Source organism: Salmo salar, chromosome 04 (assembly GCF_965601325.2).
Source record: "Salmo salar chromosome 04, fSalSal1, whole genome shotgun sequence".
NCBI lineage: Eukaryota > Metazoa > Chordata > Actinopteri > Salmoniformes > Salmonidae > Salmo > Salmo salar.
The window spans coordinates 11,777,223-11,801,194 of NC_138294.1; positions in this window are offsets into that span (position 1 = coordinate 11,777,223).

Consider the following 23,972-nt stretch of genomic DNA (forward strand, 5'->3'; position numbering starts at 1 on the left):
GTTTTTCATCAATGCTCAATAAGAACTACTAGCGGCCATGACTGAAGGTAAATGAGAGTTGTCTCGGGGGTGTGGTTAGACATGGGTGTTTCTTGGGTGCGTCTGCCATTCAATCACAACAAACAAGTGCAGTAGTGAGTACAGCGAGGTAAGCTATGGAGAGAACAAAGTTTTGAGGACTTCTCTCCTCCCGACCGACTCGCCATCTCAAGATGGTCAGCTAATTCAATTCTATGTAGGCTAAAGCTAGTCCTTGATCATGACTCTCAGTTCTATGTGTAGGCTAAAGCTAGTCCTTGATCATGACTCTCAGTTCTATATGTAGGCTAAAGCTAGTCCTTGATCATGACTCTCAGTTCTAAATGTAGGCTAAAGCTAGTCCTTGATCATGACTCTCAGTTCTATATGTAGGCTAAAGCTAGTCCTTGGTCATGACTCTCAGTTCTATGTGTAGGCTAAAGCTAGTCCTTGATCATGACTCTCAGTTCTATATGCAGGCTAAAGCTAGTCCTTGGTCATGACTCTCAGTTCTATATGTAGGCTAAAGCTAGTCCTTGGTCATGACTCTCAGTTCTATGTGTAGGCTAAAGCTAGTCCTTGATCATGACTCTCAGTTCCATTATATTACACAAGAGTCATTGGACGAAGGTGTCTTCTGTAAGGGGGAGTTTTGTTAAGATAGCTGACACTCGGTCTGAACATTAACATGCATTGCTTGCGGTATGGTTTTGGAAGCATAAGGACCCCATCTTTCATATCAGAGAGGGGAAAAAAACATTGATATACACCTTGATAAGGTTAGGGTTAGTGTTCCCAGACGGAAACATCTCCATGTTACAGCGCTTGTTTACGGAAAACAGACAGAGACAAGAAACGACCACCTGTGCTCTGTAACATGCTCTGAACACCTGTGTGTAAGCATAACTCAGGAAGTGTAGTTTCGTCAGATGGACGCGCACATAGTGTATATTTTTTATTTGAAGAATTCCTTCTTGCTGATGAAAGATAAGGGCCATATGTTTCGAAAGCCATAACGCAAGTGATGATTATTGAGGCTGAGAACTGTAGGGAGAAGGCAGAATGCTGCCTACAGATTTTGAAAACCAGGCTTAAGCCTGCGCTGACCTTGTGTTTAGCCAAGCTGACAGTAGCTAGCTAGCATAGCTTGGTGATAGCTGCAGCTGGCTATCCTAGCTAGCTGATATTTCTGTCAAATCAGTTATTACTCAACAAGTCTTTCTGGGTAAGTCAATAAGAGCTTTCCACGCCTGGATTGTGCAGCATTTACTCATTATTATTTAAAAAAAATCCTCAAACTCTGTCAAACTGGTTGTTGATCATTGCTAGACAACAATTTTCAATTCTTGCCATAGATTTTCAAGTAAATATATGTAATAACTGTACCTCGGCCACTCAGGAAAATTCACTGTCTTCTTGGAAAGCAACTCCAGTGTAGCTTTGGCCTTGTGTTTTATATATTGTCCTGCTAAAAGGTGAATTAATCTCCCAGAGTCTGGTGGAAAGCAGACTAAACCAGGATTTCCTCTAGTATTTTGCCTGTGCTTAGCTCCATTCTGTTTCTTTTTTATCCTGAAAAACTACCAGTCCACCCATAACATGATGGAGCCACCACTACGCTTGAAAATATGGAGAGTGGTATTCAGTCATGTGTTGTATTGGATTTGTATTCAGGAAAAAAAGTGAATTACATCGCCACATTTTTTGCAGTATTACTTTATTGCCTTGTTGCAAAAAGGCTGCATGTTTTGAATTATGTTTTATTCTGTACAGTCTTCCTTTTCTCTCTATTAGATTAGTATTGTGGTGTAACTATAATGTTGTTGATCCATCCTCAGTTTTTCTCCTATCACAGTCATTGAACTCTGTAACTGTTTTAAAGTCCCCATTGGCCTCATGGCGAAATCCCTGAGCGGTTTCCTTCATTTACATTTACATTTTAGTCATTTAGCAGACGCTCTTATCCAGAGCGACTTACAGTAGTGAATGCATTCATTTCATTTCATTTCATCCTTCCTCTCCGGCAACTGAATTAGGAAGGACACCTGTATATTTGTAGTGACTGGCTGTATTGATACACCATCCAAAGTGTAATTAACAACTTCACCATTCTCGTAGGGATATTCAAAGTCTGCTTTTTTTTAAATTTTGACCCATCTACCAATAGGTGCCCTTCTTTACAAGGCATTGTAAAACTTCCCTGGTCTTTGAGGTTGAATCTGTGTTTGAAATTCACTGCTTGACTGAGGGCCCTTACAGATCATTTGTATGTTATGTTAACCACTATTATTACACACAGAGTTAGTCCATGCAACTTATTACAGTATGTGACTTGTTTTAAGCACCTTTTTACTCCTGAACTTATTTAGGCTTGCCATAACAAAGGGTTGAATTCTTATTGACTGAAGGCATTTCAGCTTTTCATTTTAAATTAATTAGCAAAATAACATTCCACTATGACATTATGGGGTATTGCGTGTAGGACAGTAACAAAAACATCTCAATGTAATCCAGTTTAAATTCAGGCTCTAACACAACAAAATGTGGGTAAAGTCAAGGGGTGTGAATACTTTAAGACACTGTAATAATGTGCAAATATTACACTTGTCTTTCGTCTTTTACTGTAATTCACAGCCGATACAGATACTGTACCTATCAGCATTTTGCCTGGTGGTGCTGATAGGGTTAATGGCAGGAACCAGGTTCCCGAGATTTACTGGGATTTTCCGCCCAAACCCACTGTAAGGATGATGCTGGAGATGAGAAGCAGGTACACGGAGTGGACGTTTAATTAACAACGGACACGGGACGGGACAGCGCCTGGACAGGAACACACAACGACATTAATGCTGACACAGGGATCTAACCAAAGAAACAGACAGATATAGGAGGGGCAATCAACAAACTAAAGGAGTCCAGGTGAGTCCAATGATGCGCTGCTGCGCGTGATGGTACCGGTGATGTGCAGGTGTGATGAAGTGCGTAACGATGGTGACAGGTGTCCGTGGTGAAGGCAGTCTGGCGCCCTCGAGCGCCAGAGAGGGAGAGCGGGAGCAGGCGTGACACCCACTCCCTTTTCCCAGGATAAATAATTGCGAGAAACTAGTCAATTATAATAAATTAGGTGAGGTGAAATGATACTGTTAAATGATATGGAATGTCTAAATCTGTCTTCACACAGCATTCTCTGCTCTGCTATGAGCGTTGGTTATTGACTATGAAAAATCAGAGGGGACATAATAGTGTTGTTCTGGGACCATAACGTGAGTCTGACTGGGGAAGAGGGGTCTCCTCGAGGGACCCGCGTGTGTAAGTGTGAGGGGCGGGAGAATCCGAGGTCTACCAACCAGGACTAGACATTGGCCAATCAGAATCCACCCATCCCTGCACAATTGGCACTCCTCTCAAACGGTTACAGCTGTATGTGCATTCACATAGCAAGCCTACTCTTCAGCTGGGCTGGAGGTTAGGATGACTGGTTTTATTGTGTGTGTTTGTTGTGTAGGTGATTGTATGCAGGTCTGTTGGAGATTCTGGAGTGCCTGAGCCCCTTACTACCCAGAGAGTGGAACACCTGGTTCTCTGTGTTGTTCAACCACATGATATGCTTACACTTTACAACAACTCTCATGAATAGGCCATTAAAAATGGTTTATAAATTAATATGTTAGAAATGCTTAGGATGTTTTGTTTAGAAGTGCTTCATTAATGTTAACAAATAAGAAAATAAAGTATTAACAGCATGTACACTGTTTATGAATATTAATGCTTATACATTCTTTTTCTATTATACTGAATGATTTTTACAGCTGATTCTTTGTTTTCACTACAGGTGTAGGAAGAACAACAAACCAAATAACTTCTTTGGCATGGAGGACTGTGTTATGGTCACCCAAAGCTCATCAGATCCATTGATGAGCTGGAACAATGTAGGGAGCATTATGAAAACCAACTGGGTCTGTGAGAACCAGACGCACAATCAACTGGGTCTGTGAGAACCAGACACACAATCAACTGGGTCTGTGAGAACCAGACACACAATCAACTGGGTCTGTGAGAACCAGACACACAATCAACTGGGTCTGTGAGAACCAGACACACAATCAACTGGGTCTGTGAGAACCAGATGCACAATCAACTGGGTCTGTGAGAACCAGACACACAATCAACTGGGTCTGTAAGAACCAGACACACAATCAACTGGGTCTGTGAGAACCAGATGCACAATCAACTGGGTCTGTGAGAACCAGACGCACAATCAACTGGGTCTGTGAGAACCAGACGCACAATCAACTGGGTCTGTGAGAACCAGACCCACATCCATGTTGAACACTAGTTGTAATTGTTATGGCTCCATGGTTAAAGAAGGGGCAGTCTGGGATTGTCTAAGTGGCAGGGTGACTGGTCGCTTTGCTGTTTGAATCCCTGATTGACTCTTTATTAAGTCTATCTGAAGGAGTTGTGAGGTTTTAAGCAGTTTTTATTTGTAATTAAACTGACAACATTACATCAGAAATTATTATGTAGTCCAGTGCACTAAATATACAGTAGAAGTTACCAGGTGTTATATTAGTAGTGATGAACACATGTACTGTATACCATTATGTAATGTATTGTAGTGGATGTGGGGGCTGTCCCTCATCCAGCAACTGTCAACACAACACCTTAGTCATTACACCAAGAGATATGAAACTCTTGACTATGTTGCTAGGTGTTGGGTTAAGGCCACTACAGTACAAACTCAGTATAGACCAGGTTATGAGGTCTCTAGGTGTTGGGTTAAGGCCACTACAGTATAAACTCAGTATAGATCAGGTTATGAGGTCTCTAGGTGTTGGGTTAAGGCCACTACAGTATAAAATCAGTATAGATCAGGTTATGAGGTTGCTAGGTGTTGGGTTAAGGTCACTACAGTATAAACTCAGTCCAAAGACACCAAGACAGTCGTGAAGAGGGCACGAAAACACATTTTCCCCCTCAGGAGACTGAAAGGATTTGGCATGGGTCCCCAGATCCTCAAAAAGTTATACAGCTGCACCATCGAGAGCATCCTGACCGGTTGCGTCACCGCCTGGTATGGAAAATGACCGTAAGGTGCTACAGAGGGTAGTGCGTACGGCCCAGTACATCACTGGGGCCAAGCTTCCTACCATCCAGGACCTATATACTAGGCGGTGTCAGAGGAAGGCCCACATAAATGTCAAAGAGTCCTGTCACCCAAGTCATAGACTGTTCTCTCTGCTACCTCACGGCAAGAGGTACCGGAGCGCCAAGTCTAGGACCAAAAGGCTCCTTAATAGATGACTCTGCATGGTCTCTCCAGATGGAAGATATAGGGGTCTGCAGTATGTTTACTATAGATAACTGTGGGTGGGAGACTGTGCTCTCTCCAGATATAGGGGTCTACAGTATGTTAACTATAGAAAGTGGTGGCCAGGCCCCGAATAAGGTCAGAGTTCACCCCTTTTTACAGAGTGCTTAAAAGGACTCGCTGAAGAATTAACATATCAGACCTGACAACGTGAGGACAATCCACACGTTGAAATGGTTAGAACTACTAGACCAGTCTACATGCAGTGCAAGCTGAATACATGACAAATGGTTTAAAACTACAACACCTGAAAATGGTAAGACCCTCTGAAACTCTCGAGTGAAGAAGATAAAGACTACACCGGAACATTCAGTCTGCAGCTGTTTAAGTACTGTTAGTCTAGTAAACTCGACCAAAGACCACGTGTGTGGAACACCTGAAGGATCCAGTCTAACAAACACTCTGAGACGAAGACGCCTACTACCACTACAAAGGACATTGTGACCTCTGATGGACAACCAGAGAATTTCACAAGCATTGACTTACATCGAACCACTTCCCATAGACGGATCGGTTTCAACAGAGAGACGACAAAGACATACAATCGTAAATATATGTTGCATTTCTTTTCTGAATGAGCGGTCATTCATGTGGAAAGTATTACTTTCCCCATGAGCATAAGCTTCCACATGTATGTACGAGTTTTAAGTTCCTCTGTGTACATATCACTGACAAACTGAATTGGTCCACGCACACAGACAGTGTGGTGAAGAAGGCGCCCTAGTGCCTCTTCAACCTCAGGAGGCTGAAAAGATATGGCTTGTCACCCAAAACCCTCACTAACTTTTACAGGTGCACAATTGAGGGCATCTCGCCGGGCTGTATCACCACCTGGTACGGCAACTTCACCGCCCACAACCGGCTATCTAGAGGGTGGTAAGGTCTGCACAACGCATCACCAGGGGCAAACTACCTGCCCTCCAGGCCACCTACAACACCCGATGTCACAGGAAGGCAAAAATGATCATCAAGGACAACAACCACCTGAGCCACTGCCTGTTCACCCCGCTAACATCCAGAAGGCGAGGTCAGTAAAGGTGCATCAAAGCTGGGACACAGAGACTGAAAAGCAGCTTCTAACTTAAGGCCATCAGATTGTTAACATTTTAAGTCTAAGTATTTCTTTGTCAGTGTTGTTGGTATGTGCAATAGGTTACCAAAAGTATCAACAATTGAACGTGACCTTATCATGAGAGTGACTGATGTAAGGATGAGACTATTGGATGATTATTTACATTCTTTCATTCAAGTTCACTCTGTACCACACAATCGCTTGGAAAAACAACTCCAATATGAATGAAGAAAACATCCATGGAAGGGTGGTCCAAAGGGTAAGGCTGGTTGTATCTACAAGGTGAAAAACATCCACACATACATTTGGCTTTGTATTCCCACACATCTACTCCCTGCTCTTAAGAATGAGGGTTGAGGTCATTTAATCCTTCATGTTCTTCAACATTCATGGATTAAGTTTTGACCAGTTCAAAGGCAGGCTGAAACTCTCCCCAAAAATATTATTTATCAACAGAATTGTATTGCCCCTTCAGGTTAGAATGTGGTTTAAAACATCAAGGAGTAAAACCTGGTTAACTAAGACCTCTGTGGTTTAATTGAGACCTAGCTTTAGTTCTCTGAGGAACGGCCCTGCAGGTAAATGGATGTTCTTATCCAGGGCTGTGTCTCCAGCAAGCCTGAGGGAGAGAGATATGAGGACCAGGCTCTGTTGGGGGGCACAACAACAGGTGCAAGAAGGTGTGTGCACTCTACTGTACCAGGAGTGCTGAAGAGCCTGGTCACGTGGTGTGTCCTTGGGTCCCTGTCAGTCAGGTGGTGGACTATATAGTCTTAAACTGAAAACAGCACAGTGACACACAACTCATATTAGAAATCATATTTCCAACATACAAATATTAAGAGCATTTGTTTTTACAAATCACTCAATGACGTATAGCTCTATATAACAAAAGGTAGCCAAAGGAGAAGTAAACTATTGCTTCAACCCAGGCAACAACAAGGCGCTTGACTGCAGTAAAATCCCTGTCCAGACTCCAGTCTGGCGTTGGCCTGACTTCCAACCAGTCATGCAGGTCTCTCTAAGTACTCTGTGTACCACGACTCCTGGTACTCTCTCAGTAATGATCTCACACACAGTGACTCTGTCAGTGATTGTCCCTCGGTCAGTCAGTGTATTATGGCTAATCCCACACACACTGACAATTTGGTACACGCTTAAAACAACACCAATCCCAGGGAGCAATTTCCAATAATACGAAACCACTGACAACGTAATGTAATACATACTGAACTGGACAGGATTCATGTCTCTCTCATCTGAGAGTGGAGGACTGCCGTACCTGAGTCGGAGATATCAATAAGGAGAGTCAAACTTGTATTCAGCCTTCAGAATCTACTCAGAGCGTTGGCATTGCATCATTCTCGTCGTGGAGCGGAGGGTATCCACACAAACTGTGGCGGGGGCAAGACTACAGAGGCATCGTGTGGGATGTGACATGTTTGAATTATTTTGTTTAAAATGAATCCTATCTTTCGCCTTTGATGTAAATCACTGATCTGACAAGCGTTTACTGGTGTAAGCCATAAAATGGACACCTTGCTTTGACCCTGTCCAATTATGTTAGATCAGTATTTACCTCAGTGGAAAGATGAAGGATATATAAGCCACAATAAGTCTGCAGAGAACAGGCCGTCCTCTTAGCAATGCTAGGAGAAACACTGGAGCTAACATGAAAGAACAAGTCCATCCCTCATACTTCCAGAATGTAGGAGATGACTCTGGACCAGCTGTCCTCTGTTGGGGATACTAGAGGACTGGAGTTGAGCTGTTGGGGATACTGGAGTTGGGCTGTTGGGGATACTAGAGGACTGGAGTTGGGCTGTTGGGGATATAGGAGGACTTCAGTTGGGCTGTTGGGGGTACTGGAGGACTGGAGTTGGGCTGTTGGGGGTACAGGAGGACTGGAGTTGGGCTGTTGGGGGTACTGGAGGACTGGAGTTGGGCTGTTTGGGGTACAGGAGGACTGGAGGACTGGAGTTGGGCTGTTGGGGGTACAGGAGGACTGGAGTTGGGCTGTTGGGGGTACAGGAGGACTGGAGTTGGGCTGTTGAGGGTACTGAATGACTGTAGTTGGGCTGTTGGGGATACTGGAGGACTGGAGTTGGGCAGTTGGGGATAATAGAGGATTGGAGTTGGGCTGTTGTGAAAACTAGAAGACTGGAGTTGGGCTGTTGGGGATACTGGAGGACTGGAGTTGGGCTGTTGTGAATACTAGAGGACTGAAGTTGAGCTGTTGGGGATACTGGAGGACTGGAGTTGGGCTGTTGTGAATACTAGAGGACTGGAGTTGGGCTGTTGGGGATACTGGAGGACTGTAGTTGGGCTGTTGGGGATACTGGAGGACTGGAGTTGGGCTGTTGTGAAAACTAGAGGACTGGAGTTGGGCTGTTGTGAATACTAGAGGACTTTAGTTGAGCTGATGGGGATACTGGAGTTGGGCTGTTGGGGATAGTAGAGGAGTGGAGTTGGGCTGTTGGGGATACTAGAGGACTGGAGTTGGGCTGTTGGGGATACTAGAGGACTGGAGTTGGGCTGTTGGGGATATCGGAGGACTTTAGTTGTGCTGTTGGGGATACTGGAGGACTGGAGTTGGGATGTTGAGGGTACTGGAGGACTAAAGTTGGGCTGTTGGGGGTACTGGAGGACTGGAGTTGGGCTGTTGGGGTTACTGGAGGACTGGAGGAGGGCTGCTGGGGGTACTGGAGGACTGGAGTTGGGCTGTTGGGGGTACTGGAGGACTGGAGTTGGGCTGTTGGGGGTACTGGAGGACTGGAGTTGGGCTGTTGGGGGTACTGGAGGACTGGAGTTGGGCTGTTGGGGGTACTGGAGGACTGGAGTTGGGCTGTTGGGGGTCCTGGAGGACTGGAGTTGGGCTCTTGGGGTACTGGAGGACTGGAGTTGGGCTGTTGGGGGTACAGGAGGACTGGAGTTGGGCTGTTGAGGGTACTGGAGGACTGGAGTTGGGCTATTGGGGGTATAGGAGGACTGGAGTTGGGCTGTTGGGGGTACAGGAGGACTGGAGGACTGGAGTTGGGCTGTTGGGGGTACAGGAGGACTGGAGTTGGGCTGTTGGGGGTACAGGAGGACTGGAGTTGGGCAGTTGGGGATAATATAGGATTGGAGTTAGGCTGTTGTGAAAACTAGAGGACTGGAGTTGGGCTGTTGGGGATACTGGAGGACTGGAGTTGGGCTGTTGTGAAAACTAGAGGACTGGAGTTGGGCTGTTCGGGATACTGGAGGACTGGAGTTGGGCTGTTGGGGATACTGGAGGACTGGAATTGGGCTGTTGGGGATACTGGAGGACTGGAGTTGGGCTGTTGGGGGTACTGGATGACTGGAGTTGGGCTGTTGGGGATACTGGAGGACTGGAGTTGGGCTGTTGGGGATACTGGAGGACTGGAGTTGGGCTGTTGTGAAAACTAGAGGACTGGAGTTGGGCTGTTGTGAATACTAGAGGACTGGAGTTGAGCTGTTGGGGATACTGGAGGACTGGAGTTGGGCTGTTGTGAAAACTAGAGGACTGGAGTTGGGCTGTTGTGAATACTAGAGGACTGGAGTTGGGCTGTTGGGGATACAGGAGGACTGTAGTTGGGCTGTTGGGGATACTGGAGGACTGGAGTTGGGCTGTTGTGAAACTAGAGGACTGGAGTTGGGCTGTTGTGAATACTAGAGGACTTTAGTTGAGCTGTTGGGGATACTGGAGTTGGGCTGTTGGGGATAGTAGAGGAGTGGAGTTTGGCTGTTGGGGATACTAGAGGACTGGAGTTGAGCTGTTGGGGATACTGGAGTTGGGCTGTTGGGGATACTAGAGGACTGGAGTTGGGCTGTTGGGGATATCGGAGGACTTCAGTTGGGCTGTTGGGGGTACTGGAGGACTGGAGTTGGGCTGTTGGGGGTACAGGAGGACTGGAGTTGGGCTGTTGGGGGTACTGGAGGACTGGAGTTGGGCTGTTTGGGGTACAGGAGGACTGGAGGACTGGAGTTGGGCTGTTGGGGGTACAGGAGGACTGGAGTTGGGCTGTTGGGGGTACAGGAGGACTGGAGTTGGGCTGTTGAGGGTACTGGATGACTGTAGTTGGGCTGTTGGGGATACTGGAGGACTGGAGTTGGGCAGTTGGGGATAATAGAGGATTGGAGTTGGGCTGTTGTGAAAACTAGAGGACTGGAGTTGGGCTGTTCGGGATACTGGAGGACGAGTTGGGCTGTTGGGGATACTGGAGGACTGGAATTGGGCTGTTGGGGATACTGGAGGACTGGAGTTGGGCTGTTGGGGGTACTGGATGACTGGAGTTGGGCTGTTGGGGATACTGGAGGACTGGAGTTGGGCTGTTGGGGATACTGGAGGACTGGCGTTGGGCTGTTGTGAAAACTAGAGGACTGGAGTTGGGCTGTTGTGAATACTAGAGGACTGGAGTTGAGCTGTTGGGGATACTGGAGGACTGGAGTTGGGCTGTTGGGGATACTGGAGGACTGGAGTTGGGCTGTTGTGAAAACTAGAGGACTGGAGTTGGGCTGTTGTGAATACTAGAGGACTGGAGTTGGGCTGTTGGGGATACAGGAGGACTGTAGTTGGGCTGTTGGGGATACTGGAGGACTGGAGTTGGGCTGTTGTGAAACTAGAGGACTGGAGTTGGGCTGTTGTGAATACTAGAGGACTTTAGTTGAGCTGTTGGGGATACTGGAGTTGGGCTGTTGGGGATAGTAGAGGAGTGGAGTTTGGCTGTTGGGGATACTAGAGGACTGGAGTTGAGCTGTTGGGGATACTGGAGTTGGGCTGTTGGGGATACTAGAGGACTGGAGTTGGGCTGTTGGGGATATCGGAGGACTTCAGTTGGGCTGTTGGGGGTACTGGAGGACTGGAGTTGGGCTGTTGGGGGTACAGGAGGACTGGAGTTGGGCTGTTGGGGGTACTGGAGGACTGGAGTTGGGCTGTTTGGGGTACAGGAGGACTGGAGGACTGGAGTTGGGCTGTTGGGGGTACAGGAGGACTGGAGTTGGGCTGTTGGGGGTACAGGAGGACTGGAGTTGGGCTGTTGAGGGTACTGGATGACTGTAGTTGGGCTGTTGGGGATACTGGAGGACTGGAGTTGGGCAGTTGGGGATAATAGAGGATTGGAGTTGGGCTGTTGTGAAAACTAGAGGACTGGAGTTGGGCTGTTGGGGATACTGGAGGACTGGAGTTGGGCTGTTGTGAATACTAGAGGACTGGAGTTGAGCTGTTGGGGATACTGGAGGACTGGAGTTGGGCTGTTGTGAATACTAGAGGACTGGAGTTGGGCTGTTGGGGATACTGGAGGACTGTAGTTGGGCTGTTGGGGATACTGGAGGACTGGAGTTGGGCTGTTGTGAAAACTAGAGGACTGGAGTTGGGCTGTTGTGAATACTAGAGGACTTTAGTTGAGCTGATGGGGATACTGGAGTTGGGCTGTTGGGGATAGTAGAGGAGTGGAGTTGGGCTGTTGGGGATACTAGAGGACTGGAGTTGGGCTGTTGGGGATATCGGAGTACTTTAGTTGTGCTGTTGGGGATACTGGAGGACTGGAGTTGGGATGTTGAGGGTACTGGAGGACTAAAGTTGGGCTGTTGGGGGTACTGGAGGACTGGAGTTGGGCTGTTGGGGTTACTGGAGGACTGGAGGAGGGCTGCTGGGGGTACTGGAGGACTGGAGTTGGCCTGTTGGGGGTACTGGAGGTCTGGAGTTGGGCTGTTGGGGGTACTGGAGGACTGGAGTTGGGCTGTTGGGGGTACTGGAGGACTGGAGTTGGGCTGTTGGGGGTACTGGAGGACTGGAGTTGGGCTGTTGGGTGTACTAGAGGACTGGAGTTGGGCTGTTGGGGGTACTGGAGGACTGGAGTTGGGCTGTTGGGGGTACTGGATGAGTTGGGCTGTAGGGGACAATGGAGGACTGGAGTTGGGCTGTTGAGGGTACTGGATGAGTTGGGCTGTAGGGGACAATGGAGGACTGGAGTTGGGCTGTTGAGGGTGCTGTGGGACTGGAGTTGGGCTGTTGGGGGTACTAGAGGACTGGAGTTGGGCTGTTGGGGGTACTGGATGAGATGGGCTGTAGGGGACAATGGAGGATTGGAGTTGGGCTGTTGTGAAAACTAGAGGACTGGAGTTGGGCTGTTGGGGATACTGGAGGACTGGAGTTGGGCTGTTGTGAAAACTAGAGGACTGGAGTTGGGCTGCTGGGGATACTGGAGGACTGGAGTTGTGCTGTTTGGGATACTGGAGGACTGGAGTTGGGCTGTTGGGGATACTGGAGTACTGGAGTTGGGCTGTTGAGGGTACTGGATGACTGGAGTTGGGCTGTTGGGGATACTGGAGGACTGGAGTTGGGCAGTTGGGGATAATAGAGGATTGGAGTTGGGCTGTTGTGAAAACTAGAGGACTGGAGTTGGGCTGTTGGGGATCCTGGAGGACTGGAGTTGGGCTGTTGAGGATACTGGAGGACTGGAGTTGGGCTGTTGTGAAAACTAGAAGACTGGAGTTGGGCTGTTGTGAATACTAGAGGACTGGAGTTGGGCTGTTGTGAATTCTAGAGGACTGGAGTGTAGCTGTTGGGGATACTGGAGGACTGGAGTTGGGCTGTTGTGAAAACTAGAGGACTGGAGTTGGGCTGTTGTGAATACTAGAGGACTGGAGTTGGGCTGTTGGGGATAGTAGAGGAGTGGAGTTGGGCTGTTGGGGATACTAGAGGACTGGAGTTGAGCTGTTGGGCATATCGGATGACTTTAGTTGGGCTGTTGGGGTTACTGGAGGACTGGAGTTGGGCTGTTGGGGGTACTGGATGAGTTGGGCTGTAGGGGTTACTGGAGGACTGGAGTTGGGCTGTTGGGGGTACTGGATGAGTTGGGCTGTAGGGGACAATGGAGGACTGGAGTTGGGCTGTTGAGGGTGCTGGGGGATTGGAGTTGGGCTGTTGAGTGTACTGGAGGACTGGAGTTGAGCTGTTGGGGGTACTAGAGGACTGGAGTTGGGCTGTTGAGGCTACTGGAGGACTGGAGTTGGGAAACTGTTTGAGAAGATGAATTAAAAGGCAGGACATGGAGGAAGAAGATCTGAACGTCTTATGGTAGTTGGAGACTGATAGTCAACTACAAACATTTTCTCAAAAGTTGATCAAATAGGCATACACATTTCATTTCCCATGGAGCCTTGTATAAATAAGTAAATAATGTTAACCCTGATGTTGTAGTACAGTACCCTACCCAGTCTGTGTGTTAGGGGAGGGGATGTTCACCCTGCTTGTTGTAGTACAGTACCGTACCCAGTCTGTGTGTTAGGGGAGGGGATGTTCGCCCTGCTTGTTGTAGTACAGTACTGTACCCAGTCTGTGTGTTAAGGGAGGGGATGTTCAGCCTGCTTGTTGTAGTACAGTACCGTACCCAGTCTGTGTGTTAGGGGAGGGGATGTTCACCCTGCTTGTTGTAGTACTGTACCGTACCCAGTCTGTGTGTTAGGGGAGGGGATGTTCACCCTGCTTGTTGTAGTACAGTACCGTACCCAGTCTGTGTGTTAGGGGAGGGGATGTTCACCCTGCTTGTTGTAGTACAGTACCGTACCCAGTCTGTGTGTTAGGGGAGGGGATGTTCACCCTGCTTGTTGTAGTACAGTACCGTACCCAGTCTGTGTGTTAGGGGAGGGGATGTTCGCCCTGCTTGTTGTAGTACAGTACTGTACCCAGTCTGTGTGTTAAGGGAGGGGATGTTCAGCCTGCTTGTTGTAGTACAGTACCGTACCCAGTCTGTGTGTTAGGGGAGGGGATGTTCACCCTGCTTGTTGTAGTACTGTACCGTACCCAGTCTGTGTGTTAGGGGAGGGGATGTTCACCCTGCTTGTTGTAGTACAGTACCGTACCCAGTCTGTGTGTTAGGGGAGGGGATGTTCACCCTGCTTGTTGTAGTACAGTACCGTACCCAGTCTGTGTGTTAGGGGAGGGGATGTTCAGCCTGCTTGTTGTAGTACAGTACTGTACCCAGTCTGTGTGTTAGGGGAGGGGATGTTCACCCTGCTTGTTGTAGTACTGTACTCCACCCAGTCTGTGTGTTAGGGGAGGGGATGTTCAGCCTGCTTGTTGTAGTACATTACTGTACCCAGTCTGTGTGTTAGGGGAGGGGATGTTCACCCTGCTTGTTGTAGTACTGTACTGTACCCAGTCTGTGTGTTAGGGGAGGGGATGTTCAGCCTGCTTGTTGTAGTACAGTACTGTACCCAGTCTGTGTGTTAGGGGAGGGGATGTTCAGCCTGCTTGTTGTAGTACAGTACTGTACCCAGTCTGTGTGTTAGGGGAGGGGATGTTCAGCCTGCTTGTTGTAGTACAGTACTGTACCCAGTCTGTGTGTTAGGGGAGGGGATGTTCAGCCTGCTTGTTGTAGTACAGTACTGTACCCAGTCTGTGTGTTAGTGGAGGGGATGTTCAGCCTGCTTGTTGTAGTACAGTACTGTACCCAGTCTGTGTGTTAGGGGAGGGGATGTTCCCCCTGCTTGTTGTAGTACTGTACTCCACCCAGTCTGTGTGTTAGGGGAGGGGATGTTCACCCTGCTTGTTGTAGTACAGTACTGTACCCAGTCTGTGTGTTAGGGGAGGGGATGTTCACCCTGCTTGTTGTAGTACAGTACTGTACCCAGTCTGTGTGTTTGGGGAGGGGATGTTCAGCCTGCTTGTTGTAGTACAGTACTGTACCCAGTCTGTGTGTTTGGGGAGGGGATGTTCAGCCTGCTTGTTGTAGTACAGTACCGTACCCAGTCTGTGTGTTAGGGGAGGGGATGTTCAGCCTGCTTGTTGTAGTACAGTACTGTACCCAGTCTGTGTGTTAGGGGAGGGGATGTTCACCCTGCTTGTTGTAGTACTGTACTGTACCCAGTCTGTGTGTTTGGGGAGGGGATGTTCAGCCTGCTTGTTGTAGTACAGTACTGTACCCAGTCTGTGTGTTAGGGGAGGGGATGTTCAGCCTGCTTGTTGTAGTACAGTACTGTACCCAGTCTGTGTGTTAGGGGAGGGGATGTTCAGCCTGCTTGTTGTAGTACTGTACTGTACCCAGTCTGTGTGTTAGGGGAGGGGATGTTCACCCTGCTTGTTGTAGTACTGTACTGTACCCAGTCTGTGTGTTAGGGGAGGGGATGTTCACCCTGCTTGTTGTAGTACTGTACTGTACCCAGTCTGTGTGTTAAGGGAGGGGATGTTCACCCTGCTTGTTGTAGTACTGTACTGTACCCAGTCTGTGTGTTAAGGGAGGGGATGTTCAGCCTGCTTGTTGTAGTACTGTACTGTACCCAGTCTGTGTGTTAGGGGAGGGGATGTTCACCCTGCTTGTTGTAGTACAGTACTGTATCCAGTCTGTGTGTTAGGGGAGGGGATGTTCAGCCTGCTTGTTGTAGTACAGTACTGTACCCATGTCTGTGTGTTAGGGGAGGGGATGTTCACCCTGCTTGTTGTAGTACAGTACTGTACCCAGTCTGTGTGTTAGGGGAGGGGATGTTCAGCCTGCTTGTTGTAGTACTGTACTGTACCCAGTCTGTGTGTTAAGGGAGGGGATGTTCAGCCTGCTTGTGGTAGTACTGTACTGTACCCAGTCTGTGTGTTAGGGGAGGGGATGTTCAGCCTGCTTGTTGTAGTACAGTACCGTACCCAGTCTGTGTGTTAAGGGAGGGGATGTTCACCCTGCTTGTTGTAGTACTGTACTGTACCCAGTCTGTGTGTTAGGGGAGGGGATGTTCACCCTGCTTGTTGTAGTACTGTACTGTACCCAGTCTGTGTGTTAGGGAGGGGATGTTCAGCCTGCTTGTTGTAGTACTGTACTCCACCCAGTCTGTGTGTGTGTGTGTGTGTGTGTGTGTGTGTGTGTGTGTGTGTGTGTGTGTGTGTGTGTGTGTGTGTGTGTGTGTGTGTGTGTCTCTCGCTCTATATCTGTGTGTCGTCATCCCTCATCAATATCTCACCTGTTTCTGGGTCCGTTGCTGAGTCTACCTCTTACTAGTGTCTGTAGGGAGGGCTGAACAGAGTGGGTTAGCTGCTATCTACTCAGACCTCTCCAGCACCGGGGCATGGCCTAGCACAAGAACCACCTGAACACCCACTCCTCCATGGCAGGTTCCTTGCATATGTGTCTGTGTTGTGTGTGCTCCTGTTGGTCGGGATTCGGGAACGGGTGGTGGTGGTTGAGATTGTCTCCCTAGCCTCCTGGGGATGTTTTATAATTCGGGAGAACGTTTTATAAATCATGAGAATGTTTTATATCATTTCATGCACACGTTTAAATAATTCGTGAGCATATTTTATAATTTATGAGCTCGTTTTCTAAATAATGAGCACGTTTTATAATATGTGAGCTCAGTCAACGTTACCTCCAGGGCCCCATAAGGCAGAGCAAAGTGAGCAAAATCATTTGCTGCTTCTTTTTATTTTTACTGGAGTGATGGCCTGCATCTAATTGATGGTCAGTCTGAGGGGAGGAGGGAGCAGTGGTGAGGATGCCTCTCACCCGACTCACCGTCCCTCAGCCCTCCTTCCCTCCGCTGAGAAAAGGGTAAACAGTCTTCCAGCTGATGGCAAAACTCAAGTCACACCGCATTATTTCTGTCTCATGCACCAATTCATGTTGTTACTCCTATGACCAGAGAAAGTGAAATATTCCTCCAAAAGACACGAGCCGCTAATAATAACAATGCAGGCTTATTGGAATACTTTGCTGTAATCATTCATTGACACAGCAGTGCTGGTTGTAGCTTGTGAAAGTATGGAGAACATTTTATGGCTTATAAAGGTGTTGAACAAAGTGTGGACAGTTCTGAATAACTTAAACATGAACTTCCTCATAAAAACAGCAGCTCTTTGCTGTATACGTTGAGTCTCACTCTAGTCATGGTGTTCAAATCTCACAGTATCACCTTTGCTGTGCATTTGAGGCTTCTTTTTGCAGTCTATTGAAAAGGAAACTGTGCAGACAAGGTGATCTGAACTATTTGATTGGCCAGTGGTAGGCCTATAGGTGCACTTGATTTGCTCTCTGAGTTATACCTTCAGACACATGAAATGGTTTAAATTGGGAACACTTTTTCCTTCCCGTTACTAGGGCTGCTGAATCAAGTGCACCTACCGCCAACAGTGTGAAACCCAATGATAAAAACACATATTTACAGGGTGATGATGTACTCTCTTCATAATGTCAGTAATAGGAGTGTCTGTTATATATTTACAGGGTGATGATGTACTCTCTTCATAATGTCAGTAATAGGAGTGTCTGTTATATATTTACAGGGTGATGATGTACTCTCTTCATAATGTCAGTAATAGGAGTGTCTGTTATATATTTACAGGGTGATGATGTACTCTCTTCATAATGTCAGTAATAGGAGTGTCTGTTATATATTTACAGGGTGATGATGTACTCTCTTCATAATGTCAGTAATAGGAGTGTCTGTTATATATTTACAGGGTGATGCTGTACTCTCTTCATATTGTCAGTAATAGGAGTGTCTGTTATATATTTACAGGGTGATGATGTACTCTCTTCATAATGTCAGTAATAGGAGTGTCTGTTATATATTTACAGGGTGATGATGTACTCTCTTCATAATGTCAGTAATAGGAGTGTCTGTTATATATTTACAGGGTGATTATGTACTCTCTTCATAATGTCAGTAATAGGAGTGTCTGTTATATATTTACAGGGTGATGATGTACTCTCTTCATAATGTCAGTAATAGGAGTGTCTGTTATATATTTACAGGGTGATGATGTACTCTCTTCATAATGTCAGTAATAGGAGTGTCTGTTATATATGTACAGGGTGATGATGTACTCTCTTCATAATGTCAGTAATAGGAGTGTCTGTTATATATTTACAGGGTGATGATGTACTCTCTTCATAATGTCAGTAATATGAGTGTCTGTTATATATTTACAGGGTGATGATGTACTCTCTTCATAATGTCAGTAATAGGAGTGTCTGTTATATATTTACAGGGTGATGATGTACTCTCTTCATAATGTCAGTAATAGGAGTGTCTGTTATATATTTACAGGGTGATGATGTACTCTCTTCATAATGTCAGTAATAGGAGTGTCTGTTATATATTTATAGGTTGATGATGTACTCTCTTCATAATGTCAGTAATAGGAGTGTCTGTTATATATTTACAGGGTGATGATGTACTCTCTTCATAATGTCAGTAATAGGAGTGTCTGTTATATATTTACAGGGTGATTATGTACTCTCTTCATAATGTCAGTAATAGGGGTGTCTTATTATAGGCTGGGGTGATAATAGGCCATCGTTATAAATAATAATTTGTTCTTAACTGACTTGCCTAGTTAAAGGTTAAATTATTGCGCTGAAAATTATTGGAATTTTTCAAACTGTTGCACGCAACATATAAGCTATGTTTTTATTGATAAATCAGAGCCATACCACGAGCACTACAACCGTGCCTGGAAAACACTTTCCATTCCCCTTTTATGGTACAAAATAACACCCTCGTTTACAGTGTGATTTGGAGATAGTTTCTAAAGCTCAAATGCAAATTGAATCACATTTCTGTAGAGGTGTGGGCAGAATGTTAAAACAGTGAGATCCAAACACAGGCCATGCATTCTTCTAGATTGTTTGTCTATTGAATCATTTCAAAGTAAATGCTGCCTACAGCCCACACTTCTATGCAAAATATGAATTGTTGATATTTTATTTATCAATACATGATTGTGTTTCTAACTTCTCCTGCCTTTGTATAGGCCCTGAGATTACATGGTTATTATAAACTGGGTGGTTATTGCTCTGAGATTACATGGCTATTATAAACTGGGTGGTTTTGCTCTGAGATTACATGGTTATTATAAACTGGGTGGTTATTGCTCTGAGATTACATGGTTATTATAAACTGGGTGGTTATTGCTCTGAGATTACATGGTTATTATAAACTGGGTGGTTGTGGCTCTGAGATTACATGGTTATTATAAACGGGGTGGTTATTGCTCTGAGATTACATGGCTATTATAAACTGGGTGGTTATTGCGCTGAGATTACATGGTTATTATAAACTGGGTGGTTATTGCTCTGAGATTACATGGCTATTATAAACTGGGTGGTTGTGGCTCTGAGATTACATGGTTATTATAAACTGGGTGGTTGTGGCTCTGAGATTACATGGCTATTATAAACTGGGTGGTTATTGCTCTGAGATTACATGGCTATTATAAACTGGGTGGTTAGAGCCCTGAAGGCTGATTGGCTGACACCCATGATATATCAGACCATATACCAGCGGTATAATGACAAGACATTACTTTATACTGTTCTAATTATTTTGGCAACCAGTTTATAATAGCGATATGGCACCTCAGGGTTTGTGGTATGGCCAATATACCACGGCTAAGGGCTGAATCCAGACACTCTGCATATATTGGCCTTATATCACACCCCCTCAGGCCTTAATGCTTAATTATGTCATGTTCATTGCAAAGCAATATTGTAGCCTACCCATACTGTCAGACTACATGTCTATTTTCTTTTGAGAATGGTTGGCTATTTAATGAGCGATTGATAAATGGTAGCTGCGGGCAGCATTTGGTAAGAGAACACACACTCATCTCCCCCTCCCCCCGCTCCGTTTTCAGCTACGTTACCAATGTGGGTCGACACAAGTTAACCAGCAATCTCAGTTCATACATTACACAAATGCTTACCTCCCTTCAGTAACAGTTTGGTATGGTACAAAGAATATTCAGACAAGCTTTCAAATTTAATTTAAGTGCTGTTTATTGTACTTATCAATGTTTTGGATGTGACAGCCTATAGGGAAAAGGTCAGAGACCTGATTGTGTGGTGCAAGGACAACAACCTCTCCCTCAACGTGATCAAAACAAAGGAGATGATTGTGGACTACAGGAAAAGTCGGACCAAGCACGCCCCCATTCTCATCGACAGGGCTGTAGTGGAGCAGGTTGAGAGCTTCAAGTTCCTTGGCGTCCACATCACCAACAAACTAACATGGTCCAAGCACACCAAGACAGTCTTGAAGAGGGCACGACAAAACCTATTCCCCCTCAGCAGACTGAAAAGATTTGGCATGCGTCCTCAGATCCTCAAAAGGTTTTACAGCTGCACCATCGAGAGCATCCTGACGGGTTGCATCACTGCCTGGTATGGTAACTGCTCGGCCGCCGACCACAAGGCACTACAAAGGGTAGTGCATGCAGCCCAGTACATCAAAGGGGCCAAGCTTCCTGCCGTCCAGGACCTCTATACAAGGCGGTGTCAGAGGACTGCCCTAAAAATAAATATATTCTACCCCCAAGCCATTAGACTCCTGAACAGCTAATCAAATGGCTACACAGACTATTTGCATTGACTCCCCCCCCCCCCCCCCCCAGAACGCTGCTGCAACTCTCTGTTATTATGTATGCATAGTCACTTTAATAACTCCACCTACATGTACATATTACCTCAATTACCTCAACACCAATGCCCCCTGTATATAGCCCCGCTATTGTTATTTACTGCTGCTCTTTAATTATTTTCAATTATTTGTTATTCTTATCTCTTACTTTTATTTTAAATTTTTATTTTTAGGTATTTTCTTAAACTGCATTGTTGGTTAAGGGCTTGTAAGTAAACATTTCACTGTAAGGTTGTATTCGGCGCATGTGACAAATAACATTTGATTTGTTAGTTTGTTTCTGTTCCACGCTCTTCGTCTCTAGTTTGAGTGTATGCTGGAATAAGGACGGAAGTTTCTTCTTCTTCTATGGTATATTGGTGTCGTGACGTGACTACCATTAATGTGATGACTGTTATTTTATCAATCAATTAACTATGTTTAATTGTTACATGATTAAATGAATCATGTAACAATTAACTCATTAGTAACTTAGGGCACCACGGGCAAAGTTTGTTTAATGAGTTACCGTTTCCCAAATGAACTCAAGAATATATCAGAATATATCGTTATCATACCAGCCATCAATTAATACATTTTTCATATCAGTCTCATTTTGAACGTCGTTGACCTCGTAAATCTGCACGAACCCTAGCCTAAAAGTCATAATTCAGTGATACACAAATTGTCTAAATCATTTATTTACTAACTAGCTAAATAATTACACAGAAATACATAAACATAAACACACACACGTTATAGGTTATTGATTACTAACATAATGCAATGATATGACGGCTTGTTACACAATGGAAAGGGAGGGACATGTAAGGAGAGGGAGACAGGAAGAGTCAACTTATCAAAGCAAATTGTATTGGTCACATACACATGGTTAGCAGATGTTATTGCAAGTGTAGCGAAATGCTTATGCTTCTAGATCTGACAGTGCAGCAGTATGTAACAGGTAATATCTAACAATTCCACAACAAAACCTAATACACACAATCTAGTAATGGGATGAGAATATATAAGTATAAAATATATGGATGAGCAGTGACAGAGCGGCTAAGATGCAATAGATAATAAAGAATAGATAGTGAAGGATACAGTATACAGTATATATGAGATGAGTAATGCGAGATATGTAAACTTTCTTAAAGTGCCATTATTAAAGTGACTGGTGTTCCATTTATTAAAGTGGCCAATTATGGCAGCCACCTCTCTGTGCTAGTGGTGGCTGTTTAAGTGAGTCAGGTGAACCTGTAGCCGTATTACTTCAACAGCATTTGACATGAGATATTCTCTAAGCTTTACAGGAATATGACTCTGGATATACACTGAGTGTATAAACATTAGGGACACCTGCTCTTTCCATGACAGACTGACCAGGTGAATCCAGGTGAAAGCTGTGATCCCTCATTGATGTCACCTGTAAATCCACTTCAATCAGTGTAGATGAATTGAACATGGATTGTGTATGTGTGCCATTCAGAGTGTGAATGGGCAAGACAAAATATTTAAGTGCCTTTAACCAGGGTATGGTAGTAGGTCCCAGGCGTACCAGTTTGAGTGTGTCAAGAACTGCAAAGCTGTTGGGTTTTTCACGCTCAACAGTTTCCCATGTGTATCAAGAATGGTTCACCAACCAAAGGACTTCCAGCCAACGGCAGGCCAGTGGTCGAAAACAGGTAATTAATGAAAGAGAACAAAGGAGGCTGACACAAATTGTGCAGAACAACATACGGGCTACAGTTAGTCAACTGAGTCCAGTTTTTTATTGCGTTGCTGGGAGAAGACATGACAGTAGTATTTATTTGAGCTGATAGTGCAGGGTGAACTGCTCACAGTGGGCTTTCTACTAGGGCAAACCATCTGTGCTAAAAGTGTAACTCAGGTTAGGAGGCACATGATTACTGCTGACAGTAGTTGTCGGATAAAATGAAGTATCTTAGATTATGATTGACAACACCCCTGGGAAAATGTATATTTGCAGCAGCATTATGACAGCTCGGCGACACAATAGTAGGGATTATCTGAGCAGAGCTTGGGTCACTGATAAGTCATTGTTGGGACAGGGTCCAGGCACCTTCTGTTTCCAAAAGGTGTCGAAGTATCTATAAAAGTTATGCCAACAGCACTACAGTAGTCTTTTAGCCAGATGTGTAATGCCAGTAGCCTGCTGAATATTTCACTGTTGCTTCCGAGTAAAGACACAGGGCCTGAAATAATCAACCACTTTATGGAGTCTTTCAGAGCTAGAATTTTTCAAATCCAGTTTCAGCAGTTCCGAGCTAGCTCTCCTCTCATTTTACCCCAAATGGACTTCTGAGAGTGTCAGTCCCTGGCAGCTATCGTAGAATGGTAGGAAGCAGCCTAGTAATTGTAAGATACATTTGTAATATAATTTTGCAGTGTTGGTTTGTTAGCTTCCAGTTAATGCTAGCATTGTTTGTGTGTACCCCGTGCATGCTATCATTACTACATTTTTTTAGAAGTGTTACAGTCATTATAATTGCTGCCTACTATGTATATGTATCAGCAAGGTTTATATTGTTTGCATGTTCATGTTACCACTGCAATGTATAGCCTTAGATGTTACTGCTGTAGTAAAGGGTACCATTACCAAGTTTCTATAGGTTCCAGAACGACCAAATCCTATCTGTTGCTTGTGCACTTTGATTTACGGGCTAGTAACGGTGTCTGCTCAGATAAGATCTGTAGCTAGGCCTGAGAGAGGGCCATAAATCTGAAGTGCCAAAGGCTTATATGTCTCTCTCTGGCATGTACTGTATATATTCCTGCTGTGTGAAGTGTTTGCCTGTTATACTATAGCAGCCATTGTTAGAAAAGCATGCCAAATGTTGCATGACAACACATTACTAAAATTGCAGCTGCATCTGCCAATCAGTGCAGATTCAGTGGAGGAGACAAGGAGAGAAAGGATTTTGAAACGTTTGGTAATTTACATTTCCACAAATGACATACTAACACCCCCATCTAGTGGTTAATTCTGGTGGGTTTTTTTTACCAGGGGCTGAACATATCAATAGAACACAGAACATCAATAGAATTCAGAGCAAGAGCGCTAACTTAGGATCCGTTTAGCCTTTTAGATCACATTGAATAAGACTA